This window comes from Bidens hawaiensis, unplaced genomic scaffold (genome assembly GCF_021521415.1).
Source record: "Bidens hawaiensis isolate Kalapana, Puna unplaced genomic scaffold, B.hawaiensis_p1.1 tig00005851_1, whole genome shotgun sequence".
NCBI lineage: Eukaryota > Viridiplantae > Streptophyta > Magnoliopsida > Asterales > Asteraceae > Bidens > Bidens hawaiensis.
The window spans coordinates 888239-908121 of NW_027491385.1; the positions used below are offsets into that span (position 1 = coordinate 888239).

A 19883-nucleotide genomic window follows, 5' to 3' on the forward strand; every position below is an offset into this window, starting at 1 on the left:
GTGTATAACGATGAAGTGTCTAGTATTTGTGGATTTTTTTTTGTTATATGTATAGTGAGTGGTGGTTTTGTATGTACATATGTGTATAATAAATAATTGTTTGTATATGTGTATATAATGATGAAATGTTTGGTAATCGTAGCTTGTGTACGTTATATACGTGTATAACATTAAAAAGATGTTTGCACATATGTGTTAGTAAGTTAGCATAATAGTTGACTGACTCAATTTATAATTGCATTTATTAGTTGAAATTAGCTCGAATTCAACTACATTATGAAAATATAGAATATGAAACATCGGTTATAAGTTAAATTTTGAGTGTTAAGTAATAGTTAAATGATTTTTGTTGGGTGTTCATAAGTCTTGTATACGCGGGTAAGGTAATTAAAAATTTTAATTAATAAATTATGAAAAAAACATATTTTAAATATAGTCCAACCATTTAAATTTACCGTAAAAGTTATATTATATTAATCTACATCTTTGTTGTTAACTATTCCCCCTTCCCCTATGATCGTCAGAATTATATATATATATATATATATATATATTTATATATAGAGGGAAGAGATAATGAAAAAAATAAAAAGTGTGCAAAAAAACCAAGAAATATGCTTCTAACAAATCAAAATTTTATTTTATAGTTAGAAAATTAAAAAAACAAAAAATATATATATGCAGCTCAAAAAGTTACATATATGTAACTTTGCGAGCTACATATATTTTTCTTGTTTTTTTTTAATCTTTTTTTTACATTTTTTTTGTTTCTTTAAATTTTAAGGTTAAAAATGTAATAAAAATAATAAAATATGTAACTTACGAGGTTACATATATGTAGCTCACAAAGTATTTATAGTGCATTCCAGGTCACACAAATATTATAACCAGATCTAGCATCTACTAGGTGCATAGTGACTTGATAATTGAGTGAAAGTTGAATAATATGTGTAGACATGATCTACTTTTTACAAAAAGAGAGATTTATGGTGTATTCCAGCTTTTTTTGCAGGGTAGTAAATGGAAGAAGAGAAAATAGACATTATACTTTGTTTGTATTCAGAAGCTGGTAGGAAAGTGTAACATGCTTCAATGCATATTGTTCAATGAGTGGACTGTGGAGTGATGACACGGGACAATAGTTGCCATACAAACATAAGGCTGTATGTGTATTCATCACTGAATGCATGTTTATTATTCAAAATTTTTAGTTAAGTTATTGATAGATAAAAAAAATGTTATTGCGCGACATAGAATCACAATGCAGCATAGCTCATACGAAGAACTCGAGCTGTACAACACCATAAAACAGTAAAACACGTTACAAGATTAACTTATACAATGGTTTAAAAAAAAAGAGTAAAATGCGGGTTTCGTCCCTGTGATTTGCCCAAATTTGTGGTTTTAGTCCAATAGTTTCAAATTTGTGATTTACGTCCCTGTGATTTCATTTCATTTGCAATCAAACCCGACTCCACTAACCGTGTTAAGTCTAGTCGTTAAACCAATCAGCGTGCCCCTCACGTGAAGGGCAATTTTGTCCTTTTTCTCCCCAAATAAACCCCAGCCGTAATTCGCAAGCTCCCTCATGTGAGGGGCTGGGGTTTATTTGGAAAAAAAAGGACAAAACTGCCCCTCACGTGAGGGACACGCTTGTGGGTTTGACGGCCAGACTTAACGGGGTTAGTGGCGCCGGGTTTAATTACAAGTGAAGTAAAACCACTGGGACGAAAATCGCAAACTTGAAACTATTGGACTAAAACCACAGATTTGGACAAACCACCGGAACGAAAACCGCAGTTCACTTTAAAAAAAAACTAATATAATTAACCCTGTGATGTGATTATATTCATATGGCTTTAAAAGTGACTACAAATCATGGATAACATATCTAAGTTGTTACATAACATACATATATGCCTGCCTCATGAAGTGTGCAGGAGATTCTAAATGCAAAAAAAACATCTTCAAAACATAGAATCCAAGCTGCAAGATGAGACCTTTAATCCCGGTTTTCGTGTGATTATTTGGTGGGCCCAGTTATTGTTTCCGGATGATGCAGATGAACCTCTTGGGGAAGAAGATTGCATATGATCTTCAGCTCTTCAAATACTTTCTTCAGCTCCAAAACCAGTTCACTTCTCCTCACATTTTTTTCACCAAAATTTTGAAAATTCATCGTGTGCGTGAAATACATCGCCATTTTCTTGTTCACGTTTTCAATCCCCTTCACAACAAAACTGTGACCCGAATACCATAATTGTGGATTCTTCTCCAAATACCTAACCATAAGTAACAATATTATTATTATTATTATTATTATTATTATTATTATTATTATTATTATTATTATTATTATTCATGTTCATATGATCATGCAAGTATGAATGTATGATGTATTTAAAGTGTAAACTATTGCATGTTAACTTACACTTTCATCTTTTCTTTCATTTGCGCAATCTGATTGGCGGTTGTTGCAAAATCAATAGAGAATTCCACACCATCTCCCATATCCGGGCTTCTACGGAAATTGCTAATGGGCTTTGTAGCCAAAACCGAATTTGGGTAATATATCTTCTCATTGTCATATCTCAAGAAAACAGTCGTTAAGATATTCATCTCTTCAACAATCAACTGTCAAATAACAAGTAGTCCAACAATCAAATCAAATAAGAAATATTGTACACATGGGACTCAAAATGGAAATAAAAGCACGGTTCTTACGTGAACGTCATCAATGACACAACGGTCACCAACATCAAACGGATGCATTATGAAAACGAAGACAATAGCTTCAAAGATAGTCTTGCAAGTGTTTCCAAATATAAAAGCAGCTACAACAAGCTGCGATGACATTAACACGAGTACTTTGGTTGTAGCAATTTCTGTTAGAAGAAGCCACACAACGATAACTACAACAATCAACACAGCTGTAACAAGCTTGTCCAACTGTTTTACTGCTGTTTTTGTATCGCTTAACGCATGTGCCAATGCTTTTCGGCCATTGTAAACCTTTACCTGCATAAAGTAACATGAATCTCATGCGGGATTTTGTGAAAGTTTGTACCAATTTTATACCTTTTTCGGTCATATAAACGAGATAAAGAGTCTTACCACCCATTCTGTTAAAGTTTTCTTGTCAACTTTTCCTTTATCAGCGACGTCGATCAGTGGAAACACAATATCCACCTCTTCCTTAATCATAAACCTCCTTAAATCCTCTTCTTCAATGTACCTACATTGTAAACACACAACATTAATTAAAATTTTACCAACAAACAAAACATATTTAAAGATCTAGTCAATGTAGACGCGCTTACGTGAAACCGGGCTGAGCAACATTATTAAAAATTTTAATAGCAGCATGGATCGCTTGCATCTCAGTAGAAATTTGCTTATCTGCAGATTCACTTGGCCTATCATAAGCACTTTCTTCAAGCTCACCAGAAAACGTTGTGAGCCCGAAATTCGATACCACGTCAACCAACATTTTCATAGTCCAAGCAGACACCTTTTCCCTTTTCATTTGATGAAGTTTGCCTACATCGATCACTTCTTTTGTCTTTGCGTCTTTCCCATTTCTCTTCACCTGTAAACTCAAACGACTTGTGCTTGTACTCGCACCAACAGCCTGTGCAGATTCCATAATTGGCGGGCCCACAGGGTTAAAAGAACATACTGTTCAAAGAACGATTGTTGAATCCGATCAAAGAAATTGCTGACGTGGAACGATGTCGCCAAGATTTTAAGCAATAAAGTCTTTAGTACCCACAAAAACGAACCGACCAATAAGGTAACAATAGTCCAAGTAATATAGTCCAAAACCCGAGTGGCGGTTTTTGATCTTTCAACATGTTGACCATTAAACAACGACGTCCAAGTAACAAGAACAACACTCAACCAAATGAATACTTGAACACTCTTCTTTAACCCGTGAACGAAATACAACACCTTTTTTCTCAGTAAGAAGTTTAATTCGATCAACAACACGATAAAATGCATAAGCTTTTTCGTGACTAACATACCGCAAATGATGACCGTTACAAGCACGAGCCATTTCCATAACTCCAAACTCCAAATTTTGTATAGCTTCAACTCTTCAACCGTGAAGCTAGCAACTACACAACTTAACAGGAATAGAAACACCATCCATTCAAATAAAACTTTCATCTTTACTCTCCTAATCTTCATTTTATTCCTTATATTCACCTTCTTGTAAATCTCTTCATCCTCATCAACTCCCCCTGAATCTGCACCAAAACCGAGCATTCATTAACATTGTTCGGTAGGAAGTTCCTTTATTTAATAAACGAACGAACATGAACACGAATTTTTTCATTCATTTATGTCCGTTTAAACTTTAACAAATGCATAAGTAGTTATAATTACATATATATATATATATAGGATAAGGATCATGTGAGAACTTTTTGGGAATTGAGAACTATGAGAACCATTTTGAACCACAAAAAACCAAAAATAAAAAAATCATAAAACAAAAAAAAAAACACAAAAATAAAAAAAGTAAAAAAACCAAAATTCTTATTTATCATCCCGGTTTTATAAAAAACGGGAAAAAAAAATTTTCTCGGTTTAGCTAAATTATACATATATGTATACTATGTACATATATGCACATATGTTTTTTTATTATAAATATATGTATAATTTAAGGTAAATGATAATACACATATGTGTATATTATGTAACTAGAGATTAAATGAAATTATACACATGTGTATAGGTATAATACGAATTAATTAATTTTTTTTGTTTATTATGAAATCGGAATGAAATATAAGAATTTTGTTTTTTTACTTTTTTAAAATCTTCGTTTTTTTTTGTTTTATAATTTTTTAAATATTTTTATAGGTTTTTTAGTGGTTCAAAATGGTTCTCAAAGTTCTCAATTTGCAAAGAGTTCTCTTAGTATCCTTACCCTATATATATATAGGGTGAGGATCCTAAGATAACTTTTTAATATTGAAAACTTTGAGAATCATTTTGGGCAATTATAAAAATGAGAAAAAAAAACGAAAATTTTAAAAAAGTAAAAAAAATAAACAAAAAATTATATTTTTCATCCCGGTTCATTAAAAAAACGTTATTATGCATATATGTATATTTTTATTTAATCTCCATTTACATAATGTACACACATTTACATTATCATTTATCTTAATTGCACATATGTGTATAAAGAATAACATGCATAAAATTAAAAAATAAGTATTATACATATATTTATAACTTTGCTAAACCGATAATTTTATTTTTTTTATGAAACCGGGATGAAAGATAAAAATTTTTGGTTTTTTTACTTTTTTTATTTTCACGTTTTTTTTTGTTATAAATTTTTTTATTTTCTTAAAAGGAGTCTTTTTTTGTGGTCCAAAATGTTTCTCAAAGTTCTCAATTTCAAAATGGTTCTCACATTATCCCAATCATACACATACACACACACACATATATATAAAGTTAAACCACTAATTTAGATGTGTTTTTGGACGAATTGTGATGTACTAGATTTGTTCGTTTGTGTTCATTAATGCTAGCTTTTGTTTGTGCCCATTAATGTTTGTTCATTTTTGTTCGTTTATCTTTATTCAATTATGCTCGTTTGTGTTCGTATGTGTTCGTCAACTTTTTCTTAATGAACGAACACGAACAAAAATAATTTGTTCGAATATACGGTTAAAAGTTAAATTACCGAGCCCGCCTACCTCCAGGTGATGCCATGAAGGGAGTTTTTGGAGTCATGGAAATAGTCCTTGGTGTCTCCTTAAACGATGTACCATTTGGAGACGCGGTAGTGTTGCTAGCCACTCTAGGTGAGGCCCGGCTCGAGTTCGAAGCCGGGGCAACTGGTTCAAGCATTTCATCGAACAGTTGGTGGTCAATCAAAGACGGTTCACCGAACCTTGATTTCGGCTTCGAGTAAACCGATCTTGTCAAGGATTTACGTCTGGTTAATGTTTCTGGATTGGGGATTTTCGGAGGCCGGTTAGGACTCGGCATAAAAACTGCATTTTCTGAATGTGAGTCAGCTGATTTTCTGTGCGGTGACTCGGTCACGGCGGCGCGTGTGTTTTTTAAGTCTTTTTCTTCGCCGGAGATTGTGACTGCCACGTCAGCACCTCTGTTGGCATCCGTCATGCTTGTCTTCAAAGTCAAAGGTCAAAACCATAGAATTCACAGTTACAGTCAACGTTTGACTTTTCAAACAAATTGAAGCAATGGCATCTCGAGCTTGGCTCGTTTTGACTTACAACAGCTCGAGCTCAAGCTAGGCTCGTTTCGAGCACCTTTTCTAAAGTTTGAGCTTGGTTTGTGAGTTGGTTTTTCAAGCTTTGCGCTCAACTCGTTTATTATTTATGAATTAGTTTTTATACAAAATATTAATATTAATTTGAAAGTTTTTAATTATTTTATATGTTGAGAAAAGCTTTAAACGAGTGTAAGCTTGGCTCGAGCTCGTTTATGTAGTCGTGTACAGAACCTTAAGCAAGCCAAAGCTCGGTTCGAGCTCGGTTATGGAGTTTAAGTTAATGCACAGAAGTCCAACAGAGTTAAAACATACGACAACTTGAGCTCGATGTTGGCTTCTTTCGAGTACTTTTAATGAAGTTCAAGCTCGGCTAGAGAGTCGTTTTTTCAAGCTTTTGTGCTAAACTCGTTTATTATTTATTAATTAACTTATATACACTTTTTATTATTTTCGCATGTTGAGAAAAACTTTAAACGAGTGTAAGCTAGCCTCGAGTTCGGTTGTAGAGTGGAAATTAATACATAGAAGTTTCAAGAGTTAAAAACTTAAAATTAAAAACTAAGGCTCGAGCTCGAGATTGATAACTAGATAACTAAATTAGCTTCTATTTGAGGCTCGGGCTCAATAAGGCTGGGCTCATGTAAAGCTTTTTATCAATCCAATCTCGAGCAGCTCACGAGCGATTCGGAAGTCCGAAAACAGCAACCGAAAGCTTTCATCAAACACATAGACATGAAAACTAGAAGAAACTTGAAGTGGATAATGGATTACCTGAAGGTGAGTCAAGTATCAGTTCCCCATTTGCATTGCACTTCACACGAAGATTGAGCTTATTATTTCTATAGAGAGAAAGAGAAAATAAGCAGCTTTTAGTTTGTGCGATTCATTTATTATTAATATATAAGAGAATGAAAAAGTAAGTAGAATATCAAGTGACTAAACAAAAGCATCTAGAAAAGTGTTTTATGATATAATAATAATAATAATAATAATAATAATAATAATAATAAAACTGAGAGTGGCAGCCTTATGAAAACGCACACATGCAATTGCACGTGAAGAACTCCGGGGTAATGTGGTGGCCGGAGAAAACTCCGGTGACAGAGAGAATCTTGAATGTTTAAGAATGAAAAGTGGTGTCTGCCAGTGTTTGTGTTTCAATTTAATAAGGAGAAAGCTACGAGACTTTTATCAACGTACCATGAAAGCAAGTGATGATATATATCTTTGATTCGTTTTTAAAATCCACGATCATAATGATTTAATTTTATTTATTATCACGTGTGCAATTCATAATTTATTATTAACGAGTTTTTACCCGTGCGTTGCGGCGCGTGAATATACAATAGATGACGGTTGTAAAGAATGAAGACCCAATATTCATGTTCAGTTTGTATCGGGTTGGTTCGTTTAATTATCAGTACCAACAATCGGTATGTTAATTCACAATGGATAAAAGCAAACCAAAAAATAGTAGATAATAACATAAACAAGTCGGTGCTATAAATATCCTTGTCAATAAATTTGATTGCTAATGCAGTAAAAATATCTCTAAGTTCAAAGCTAAGCTTCTGTAAACAAACAAAAAAACCATGACCCAAAAATATACAATACAATCAATAATTGCTAATGAAAGTACAAAGAATGTTTGAAAGAATTGTGCAGAAGACTTTCTAATTATAAATTTGAAAATTTAATGAATAGTGAATTTATAAGGCGAAAAATCTTTGGTTTTTAATATATATGTATATATATAATGGTATGGGGTAATCGTTAAGGCTTAGTATCTTTTTTGGTTCTAGATGTATCAATTTTGGAGAGTCAAAATACAATGTTTTGTTTTTTCGCATAACCAAAATACATATATGTTTATATAATCAAATGAAAGGATTGTATTAGTGTGAAAACATTAAGCTTTTATAAAAGGATATATATGATCATCATTTTGTTTTGAGACAAAATAAGTATGAGTAATGAAACTTTTTAGTAAAATAAATAGATTTAAACCAGCCTTTTATTGTTTATAAGAAAAAGACATTCCTTGAAACAGAAAGTCCCATATAAGGGAGCGGTGGGCCACATACTTTTTAATTTTGCTTATGTATGTTGGAACATTATCTTTTTATTGTTATTTAAGAATGCCCTTATAATATTAGTCTTGTATTTTTTGGGTTTGTGCCAAAAAAAAAAGAAAAAAGATTTTTATAAACATTATTTGAGGCATGTTAAAACAAGAAACCATTGCTGTTGGATTGGTTGGGTTCGTTGCTAGGAAGGATTCAGGGTTGAACTAGGGGGAGTTTACGGGCATTCTCTTAAATTCGTATTTTCTTTTATAAATTTCTAATATATTAGATTTAAAGACCTTAAGTGTCCCATCCATAATTTTTAAAGTGCTTTAAACCAAACTTTCCAAGCTCAACTTTTCAAACAAAGCAAGTTTAAATTTGTTTTCACAAAATAACAATTAAGCTTAGATGGTTTAATTTCTTGAGTTTAATAAGACTACAATAAAAATTAGACTAAAATATGATAGTATTCCGAGTATTTTTTCTTTTTTATAATTCTGCACTGTTTAACTTTGTAATTTTTTTTAATTTGTACTCAATATGACAACTATGGAAATGTTTTTGTTAATTGTAATATGCATTTTATTTTTTGATGAAATTTTATTGCTCGCATGTCTATACATGATTTATTTAATGTAATTTCTTTTGACACGACCCATTTTGGTTTGACCCGTTTTAGTTTGACTTGACCCGTTTTATGTTGACCATTTTTGACACCCACTGACAAAAATTTATCAATTCGCCACCGGTTCCTTGCATTTCAAAGTCGACGAAAACTACATATGAATACGATAATTAATTTATCCATCTCTCAAACTTGCCAGCTACAAATAAGTGGATCCACGAGAACCACAACCAAAGCATGATGTTAACACTATATGAAAGTGCAAATGTGATGATAAACAATATTCAAGAATAATAACAAAATGTCAAAATATATAAGCATTTATGGGTAAAAGGCAACTTCCAAACTTGCAATCCATGGATTATTTGGCCATCAATGAAGTAGTTAGTAGATATTGAGAAACACACAATTTAGGCCTACAATCAATTGTCTAGTACAGTAGTACACTAGTTTCAGATGAATTTAATAACTGTAACATGCAATTTGTAATTTGTGTCGTCTGAACAACAAGTTAATAAGTTAAATTGATAACCTATTACAAGATAAAAGGAGCTTATTATAAGTATGCAAGGCAATGCCATATCATTGTTTACTCACTACCATTAAGTTGCGATAGTTAGGTATAATAGTTAGAAAAATTTTTTAAAATAGGAAAGTGTAATAGCATAAAATGGTTTATAAGAGAGAGAAAGAAAGTTGAGTGAATATAGGACATTCGCCATTTGAAATAGCGGATGTCAGGTTACACATAGGGGGTGTCAGTTATTATCTGGTGATGTGGCGAGAACCATGTGATCCGCCATTTGAAATGGCGGATCATGAATATTTTATTAGTGTTCCGCTATTTCTAATGGCGGATTTCAGTTGAGAAGCTGACCGCCGGTCACCATTACTTTTTGATTGACATTCGCCATTTCAAATGGCGGATGTGAGCAATACCCGTACTTGACATGACAACCCTTTATCTTTTAACAAAAGATAAAGTAAACCGTACGTATTTTATTACATTTCAGTGACATCCGTCATTTGAAATGGTGAATGTGAACAGTACCCGTACTTGACATGACAACCCTTTATTTTTTAACAAAAAGGACGGTTTTTTTGTAAACTGCCAACATGGTTGGGTGGTTGAGAAGCCAGATTTAAGCCATGTTTTTTATATGGACACTATTTTACAACAGTGCTCTTCATTGAGAATCTTGAAGAGTTTAGATTTAAGACATAATGATGGTCCTTTAATAATTACTATAAAATTAACTGTTATAAAATTATATTTCAAGTAATTACTACTATAAAATTATGTTTCAAGTAATTACTAGCTACTACAAAGTTGTGGTCCTTCAATAATTCAAGTGTTGATTTAAGACACGTACAGTTTGGTCCGTGGGTATTATCAAAGTTGACGACCCCGAACATTTGATGGAAACTTTTAAAAAAAAAACTTTAGAAAAAACTTTTGTTAAATAAAATTCAACGAACAAAATATTTAAAAAAAACTTTTGTGGCACCAAACTTTTAAATATAATTATATTAAAAAAACACTAATGTTAAACACATTGACTTCTCCAAATTACATGATAATTACACTTGAATATACAAATATAATACACGACAGTGGTTTTCTAAGACAAACTCTAGCAAATTACATGATAATTACAGCCGAACTCTAGCGAAAACCCTACCCCACCGGTAGTGATTATCGGAGACAACCTTAGCGGCTAAAAAAAGCGGGCAACCCAACGGTAATGGTTCTTAAGAATATGACCCGTAGGGTCAGCTGTCGCTTTCCGTCTCCACCCAGAGGGCACACATCCTATTTTCGAGGCCACCTATTCAAACAATGAAATGAGATGAAATCATAATCAGGTGGTTTTGGGGCGGACATGGTGTAGTATTGAAATCGCTACATGAAATTGAGCAAGTATGAGGAAGCATTATGGGTTATAGTTGTTGTATATCTTATTGATTTTGACTCTATTTATAATTTGAAGAAATGAGATTTGATAGTATAGTTACTGTTCACACTTGCCATTTGAAAATGACGGATGTCCAGACAACACTTACCATTGTAAATTGCAGAACTCAATATTATAAAAAAACATATCCAATTGTTCAACTAAATTTTTATATTTATTAATAAAAGTAATATTAATATACTAATTAATATTTACTAATAATACTAATTATTAGAATTTTAAATAATAAAAGTAAAAACATAGTGATATTAGTATATTACTAGTCATATTTTTTAAATATAAAAAAATCATAAATAAAATTAAGAAACATTAATATATTAAAAGAATAAGTGTGGGTAGTACGGGTACTGTTCACATCCGCTACCCATATTTGACCACTTATTCTTTTAATATATTAATGTTTCTTAATTTTACTTACGATTCTTTTATATTTAAAAAATATGACCAGTAATATCAATTCAATGAAATATAGTAATCAAGAATTTGCAAACTTTATCTAATATTAAATTCTAATAATCTAATATATATAGGTGTAGGTAACTTAATTATTAATTTGTTGTCATGATATATAAATTGGTTAACAAAGAAAGTGGTTATGAGAAATAAATTTAGAAGTTGATACGGAAAAGTAGAAAACGTGTAAGTTTGTTTATGAGATGATGCGTTCATGAGTGTTGGACTGATATGGTGATGTTTGAGATGACCATGTTCGTGGAGGCTGGAGGTTATGGACTTCCCTCTCATAGACCGATTAATATTATAAATAAAGAAACATGAATATATTAAAAGAATAAGTGGTCAAATCTGGGTAGTACTGGTACTGTTCACATCCGCCGTGTGAAATGACGGATGTCACTGAAATATAATAAAATACTTAGAATCTATGGGACATAGGAGGTACGGTTTACTGTTCACATCCGTCATTTCAAATGCCGGATGTCACTGAAATACAATAAAAAATACATAGGTGGGTTATAGGGGTAGTACGAGTTACTGTTCACATCCGCCATTTGAAATGGCGGATGTTAATCAAAAAGTAATGGTGACCGGCGGTTAACTTCTCAACTGAAATCCGCCATTTGAAATGGCGGAACATTAATAAAATATTCATGATCCGCCATTTTAAATGGCGGATCACATGGTTCTCGTCACATCACCAGACAATAACTGACGCCCCCTATGTGCAATTTGACATCCGCCATTTCAAATGGCGGATGTCCTATATTCACTCAACTTTCTTTCTCTCTTCTATAAACCATTTTATGTTGTTCCACTTTTCTATTTTAAAATTTTTTTCATAATAGTTATGATGGTGCATATAGGCCAGGTGACTGGCGTAATACGTTGCCCGTAGCTTGCGGGAAGTAGATGTCAAGTTTTGCGTCAAGTAGAAACACTACTGATAGCAACCACACGCGAATCACCTTCCCACTCTTGGAGAATTCCCCATAATTAATCCTTACCATGTAGCGATTTCATTATTTCATTGTCATATTTGTGTGTTCTAATCGTAGAGTTAAACTTTTTGTTGATTGAACTAAGTGAATTAAAAATCCTCTCCTTAACATATAAACATTTTTGTTTTGTCTGCGTTAGTTTTTGACTAACTGGGTTTTATCTTTATAAAGTTGTCTTTCAAAAAAAATATATACCATGTGAGGAAAGTAGGATAATAAGTGGAGTGACTTTTTGTTTGATTTTAACATGTGAAATGGTGTAAAAATTTGTCAACCAACTTTTATGAGAAAAAAAAAAGTGTATGTTGGTTTTTTATATGTAAAAGATTTTTAATTAAGAAACTTTTATGAAAAAAAAAAGAATATATATTAGTATTTTTATAGTATTTTCTCTATTATATTTCGTTAAGTAAATATAACACTAATTGATTTTGAGTTCACTGAATGTGCCTTTGTAGTTTAGCATTTAAAAAAAAACAAAAAGAAAGAAAGAAAGGCACTATATTTTGCTCTATGTTTTGCTTTCTATTCTTAAAACATAAAAATAACTAATTTGAGAAATGACAATGTGTATAGATTTGAATTTTATGAAAGTTATGAGAGAATAGGTTAAAAATGCAATTAAAATAAATGTTATGTGATCATCTAAAAGCTTAACTAATCAATTAATAATATTAAACATAGTCCATGCATTTTAAGAATGTTTCTATGATAAGTTTTTGATTTAATTATATTAAATTAAAATCTACACCAGAACCACTAAAATAAAAAATCCTAAAAATGATTTTAATATAACTTATAATATTATGAAACATAAGTAGCCTGCAACTTTTAAATTCCAACTAGCCAGGTAGATCTTGTAGTTAGTTTGACTCTCAATTCGTTAATAACATTATGTGGCCTTTATTTATAATATCGTTAGAATGCAAAATGTCAAACCTCACATTACTCAGTGATGTGTATATTATAAAACTAATATATACATTATCAAATTACTGGATTCTCACACATGTCACTTAATCGCATAAAAATGACTACACATAGAGCCTATGTTTAATTTCAAACAACTTTATTGATGATCCATAGGTTACCTTGCTATCAAATATGAAATATATTAGCTTTAGTGGTGTAATATTCGTGACATTATGGTATTTGGATCAATTAACTTCTGGTATTGTTTTTTCAAATAAATTGGTTAAAATATTATTGAGGCTTACAGAAATGTAAGAAGTTCCCCTTTCGCAAACAACATACTTGAATCTAAATAAACGTTTGCGTTCCCTTGCGTCTACTATCTGAATAAACATAGCTCGGTTTTATCTAAATTCTAAATAAACTCCCCCCCCCCACACACACACACATATCAGAGTTTCGATAATTTTAAGAGAACTTGTATTTTTGTCATTTCATCTTTACCCTTATATTTCCTTTAGTTTCACACTTTCATTAGTAAATCAACTCATCTCACAAATTTTAATCGATCATAACCTTTTCACATGTTAATATTTTTTTTTATAAATCAAGCCATAAAATCAATCATTTTGTTCTCTTTAATTTGAGTATCGTATTGCTACAATCTTACATTATTATCATCAGTGTTTGTGTTTCCCTTCGCGCCATTCACACCACTCTAATAATAGTATTTCAATCACCACTGCCAAAAATAGAAAACAAGATAAAAAAAAAATACTAATTTGGGCAGAATTATATTGTTGTCTTTTTCTGGTGGGTCAAGAGTGTTAAATTATTAACCCATGTATAGGAGGCATTAAGCATTTGATCGAATAGCATACGGTAGAAAAAAAAGTTGTACTCCACCACTAACTTAAGCAATCCTACCGACACCAATAACACCACTAAATACTAATCCAGTGCTTCTGAAGAATGAATGGCTCACCATCCGTATTAGTGCATGTGCATGTGCATGTGCATGTGCATGTGCATGTGCATGTGCATGTGCATGTGCATGTGCATGTGCCTGTGTCATCCAAAAAAGTTTGCTGGTCTGATGCCCCGACTATTATCCCTACACCTATTTCTAAACTAAATCTACTTTAATATCAGGTTTTGAACCCTGCTTTTCACTACCACGTGCAAATGTCTTTACCACCCAGCCAAAGATGGAATGACAGTGTCCCACATATGTTATCTAATCGAATTGTGCGATGTATTGTCACTTTTCTTTAACCATTATATAGAAAATAAATATATTTTCAAGAAACATAGAAAGAAGTTATGTGTTAACTACAAAAATAAATTACTTGGTTCGTAACCCAATAATAAGAAGCAAAAAGTGCTATTTTCAGAATAATATATAGTTTATTACATTTTTTTTTGAGCGGGCAAGTGCAACTGGTTGTCTGGTTACGGGTGATTTCGAAAGGTTACCACTTACCACCCACATGCAACCTACCTTACCCGAATTCAAATCCTCTTTACAATAGCATTGTCCTTATTTCAGAGCGTGCACATGCATGACAACATGAGTGGGTAAACTTTCCCACCAGTTGGAGTTGAACTGGGCATCATTGGCATGCGTTTATTAAGTGGAATTGTACTTCTATTCAAAATGTGTGGGGTGGGATGTAACTATAATATAATGTGGTCTCTAGAAGTGGTATTTTTAAAATAACGCATCTGTTGTGTTACACCATACGTTTATTAAGTGGAATTACTTTGCATCAGTACTACTACTGTTAATGGCCAGTGGGAATTTTATGAAAGAAACATATATGGCTAAATGTAGAACTTAGCGAATGAGCATATTTACTAGTCACTTTTATATAACATAATAATATACTAACAAGGAAAGTTATGGTACTTTCGTATGCTTTTTCTCTTCTAGTAAGACACGAAATCTAATCGCTGGATCGTATTCGTATATGAATTGACGGAACGTGAAAAACATGATAAGGGCACTCCATGACTATTCGTATGGGTCACGAGTAACTGAAGTCTCATAAAACCTAACATATAATATTATCTGATTAGCATAATTGAGAACTTTGGTGTCACAAAGTTGGCTATATATGTTTTTATATATGTGCTAATGGTTTTGATAGTTAGCACATGTATTGGTATTGGCCGGAAAGTTTTGGTGATAGGGGAAACTGTTTGCACCGGTTTCCAACTCGGGTATGAATCCCTGATGCCCCAAATGATGGCGTGGATCGGATAGTTTTGTTAAGTGAAACCAACCGAATTTGCGTGCAATCACCACATTTTGTTTTAGTATCGGTGCATTAACGAAAACTGACCGGACACAAATTTTATTTTTATTTTTGTTTTTGTTTTTGTTTTTCAGTTCCGGTATCGTAGCGTGACGGAGACCGACCAAATTTGTATAGATTCATCGCCTCAACGCCCGGGATCAGCAACGCTCGGATTTTACCAAAGCCTGAGCTTTACGGACCAGGCGCCAACCCATTGGCCCACCTTAGTTTTAGTAAATTGTTTTTATTTTAGTTCCGATGTCATAACGCACATAACCAAAACTGACCGAATTCCTGTCGACTTACCACGTCAAAGCGAGGACCTACAATATTTGGGTTTTACCAACGCCCGGGTTTTTCCAATCTGTCAAGCGCAACACGCCGGATAAAATTTAGTTTAAAAGTTTGAATTATTAAAATTTAGTTTTTCTATAATTAATTCTAGATGATGTTACCAAACCACACTAACGATAGTGACCTTAGCCAACGAGGATATCCTTTTCAATCACGTGTGTTTTTGGCATGCTTTCGTCCTATGTGCGTTTTATAGTCATATTACTTTATCGAGATTAAGGTTTTCATATAGGTTACCTTTTATGTAATATATAATAATACCGAAAGTAGTGCATTCATATTTTCATCATAATCAATTATTATAAAACAAATCCCGTCGCGTGCTTAATTTTTAATTATTAATGTACTAATTATAATTTATGGGCTATTATAAATTTTAATTATTAAAACGATCGACTAATTAAGGTTCATCGGTACACGGTTTCAAACTAATGGGGTAGTGCAATTGGGAAAGCATCTTGGGTTCGCGAACTTGAATTGTTTGCCGAAGATTGATGTTGTGTAAGGGCTTTATATCTGTTGGATATAGCCGCTGCACTTTTTTAAAAAATAATAATAATAAAGCATCTTCGTCTAATGAAGTTTTTTGGGTTTAGACTGATTGTCAAGTAACTAAACGAACACGCGCAATCAGAAAGATTAGCACGAAGTGAATTGACGATATTTTCGTCATGTGCAGCGCACATGTGGCTTATTTGACATAAAAAAAAAGTAACGTTGTGATGAAACTAGCAAGATTTATCATAGTAAGCAATCCAAGTGGCAATTAGTCTAAACCCGAAAAAAAAACATTTAACTTTAATTTCAATATTGATATCAACACAAATGAACTGAAGGCTATTCATCCAATCCGGATGAAATAGATTAGTACTAGTGATATGCTATAATTTATGTTATAACTTTTATATACTAAAATAAGCCAACTCACGAGCCGAGCTTACCTGCCAGGCTCGACTTGTTTACAAACAGAACCGAGCTGACACCACTCATTTAGAACCAAACTAATTTTGAACGAGCTTTGAACAAGGCGTGAGTTGCGAGCTTTTGAAGGATCGGTACTGCAAAACTACAAGCTATTTGGTCATTTGTTTACATGGTGTTATCATTAGAGCCTCATGTAAATGTTATTTTAATCAATGTGCAACACCAATTAAATCAATTTCTTTTTTTTTTCTTTTATTAACCCTTGTGCCAAATTTACTATAATCATTTTATTTAACTTATTAAATTGCATGTAGTTAAATAAGAAATAGACTTCTTTTTTTACCCTTATTATAATATTAATCGAGTATTATTCAAGTAAAGCTAAAAATAAAATAGACACGTACCTATCTATTTAACTAAGAAACTAGCCCATCAAGACTATATTGTTTATAACTATAGATCAAAAGTCTATAATGAGATCAATCATTTATCTATTCTTTTCTATATACCATACCATACATATGGAAACCATTATGCAATAACATTATGATGTGCAAAGCACATTATGACTGACATAACATCATGCAAGGAATCTATATACACTCTTTTTTGGTTTTTCTATAATCCATATATCTTCCACTCACTCAAACTATCATATCATCAAGAGTTAAAAGCCCCACGCAGCTTAATAACCAAAATATATAGAGACATCGACATACCTTCCGTTAGGACCGTTACCCGACATATGGTATACGGCTAACGGCCTCGAAAAACACTAGGTCGGCGTATTAACCGATGTAGCGCACTAGGGATGTGCGTATAGACGTGAAAACTGACATATTGTACAACAGTTATAATGAGATTTCGCAGACCTGTCTTCGAGATCTGGAGGCATTAATCAAGTACTAAAAATAGGCCCTTAAGTAAAATGATCACATTTTAATGATAATTGTGATTAATATAAAAATTAGACATTGTTCTACCACCTATGCGCACCAAAATAATGAAACACAAATAAATATAATTACACGTGTATAACGTACTTTTAATAATTTTACATTTAATAACGTGATAAAGTTGATGACTATTTTAGGAAAATTTAATATTAAAGGCTTGGAAATATAAAGAAATAAATAGGTTTAGACAAAATTAAATTTGTTTTGGTCCTTTTTCATGTGGACCCTACGCAACGGCACATCCTTGCTTCACCACCCAGCCGGCCCCGAGATTTGACGCAACTCAGAATTCAAGTGTAGTTTCTACTTTCAGCTTCCAACGTAACACAACTCACTAGAGGTGAAAAAAAAAACCGAAGCCGGAACCGGACCCAAAAAAAAACCCAGAACTAGGTGTTTTATACCCGGGGATTTTAATACCCGAACCCGTACCTGACCCTACCCGTAGGGTACAAGTAGGGTATATATTTCAGTACCACCCGAAAACTGGAACCGGTTCCATACCCGGAACCGGGTTTTTCTAATACTCGAAACCAGATTTTTCAAATACCCGAAATTATCCAAAAAATACCTGAAAAATACATCTAAAAAGTGCAACCCCTTAAAAAATTCAATCTATACCATAAAAATACCTGGAAAAACCCGAAATAGGGTATCAAATACCCGGTTTTAGAATACCACGTTCTATATCCGACCCGAAACAGATTTATAGGGTATGGTTTTTAGAGAATATCCGGACCCAAACACGACCCGGGTGTTGCCAATACCCGATCATACCCGAAACCGGTTTCATATCCAAAACCAGGCATGAAAAACGTGATTTGTGAACCTCTACAACTCAGTCATGAACACCTTTGAATTGAACAATATTTGCATAAGTTTCATATATACAAGTATACACTTCTAATCATGTGTATTTAAAATGTCATTAAATTCATCTTTAAATTCTTTTTGGTAATAAGCTAATATAAGTCACATCCTCAAATTTGATATTTATTATCTATTATTTATCTGGTTTCCTTCACATTGTTACTATTCCTTTATTTTGTGTTTAATTTGGTTTTATGATTTTATCACATTGTTACTTATACTTGGAAGTTGGATGTAGTCAGGGGCGGACCCATATAGTTTGGGTCGGGGTCCCGGGATACTAATGTTTTTAAAAAATTACTTAGAAGCGGTGTATTAAATTTTGTAAGGACCCCATAAAAATTAATACTTGGAACCCATACTATTAAGGTTGAATTGGTCTAGTGGGAAATCCCTTGTTTTGCTTTTGAAAGGTTGCAGGTTCAAGTCTCACAAATCTTTGTTTTTTTTATTTTTTTTCATATCCTAGTCAATATTAGTTATTTAGTTAGGGTATTTGTGCCTTTCATTAGTTTCTCCCATGTAATCATTATCACCATGCAACATATATAATGGCAATGTGGATTTTGCATATTCTTTTATTATTTATCTTGTTATGTATATTATAATTAATCATTTATTTGTGTTAGAGTTAGTTTTTTATGTTTTGGTCATGTATGTAAGATTATATATATATATATATATATATAAGGGGTGGGTAAAAATAAAAAGAGATAGTTTTTTAGGAATACTAGGAATAAATTATAGCCATTTGATCATGTTAATCAATGGTTGAGAATTAAAATTACCAAAAACCGACATAGTCTTCTAGAATTACTCTTTCATCATTATAACCGACATAGTTTTCTTGAATTATTCTTTCACCATAGGTTATAATGCCACATGTCAAAAATCTACTGGTTCTTATTATTTTTAAGAAACTCCTTATTCTTATTTGAACCCTTTTCTATATATATATAAGCTTATGTTTGTGTTTTCCGAGTACGAATAAAAATGAATTAAAAGTCTATGTTCTATCTAGTTTCTAATCTAGATTCTTTCTACTTACTCGTTTGCAATGATACCATATTTCCGCATTTTATTATGTTCCTAGTCTCGACCCGACCTGACCCGAATAACGACCAACCCGAAAATTTTGTAAACCGAAAATCTAGGACCCCATTGGTAAAAAA

General features: G+C 32.4%; 1 pseudogene across 1 annotated transcript; it reads right to left on the reverse strand.

Annotated features, from left to right (window-relative positions):
• Positions 1-1838: 1838 nt before the first annotated feature.
• LOC143630857 (mechanosensitive ion channel protein 10-like) lies at positions 1839-6170 on the reverse strand (annotated as a pseudogene). Its single transcript, XR_013153252.1, has 6 exons — positions 5724-6170; positions 3321-4250; positions 3115-3235; positions 2725-3018; positions 2432-2634; positions 1839-2282 (listed from the first exon to the last, which is right to left on the reverse strand). The product of XR_013153252.1 is annotated as a mechanosensitive ion channel protein 10-like (transcript).
• Between the last annotated feature and the right edge of the window lie 13713 nt (positions 6171-19883).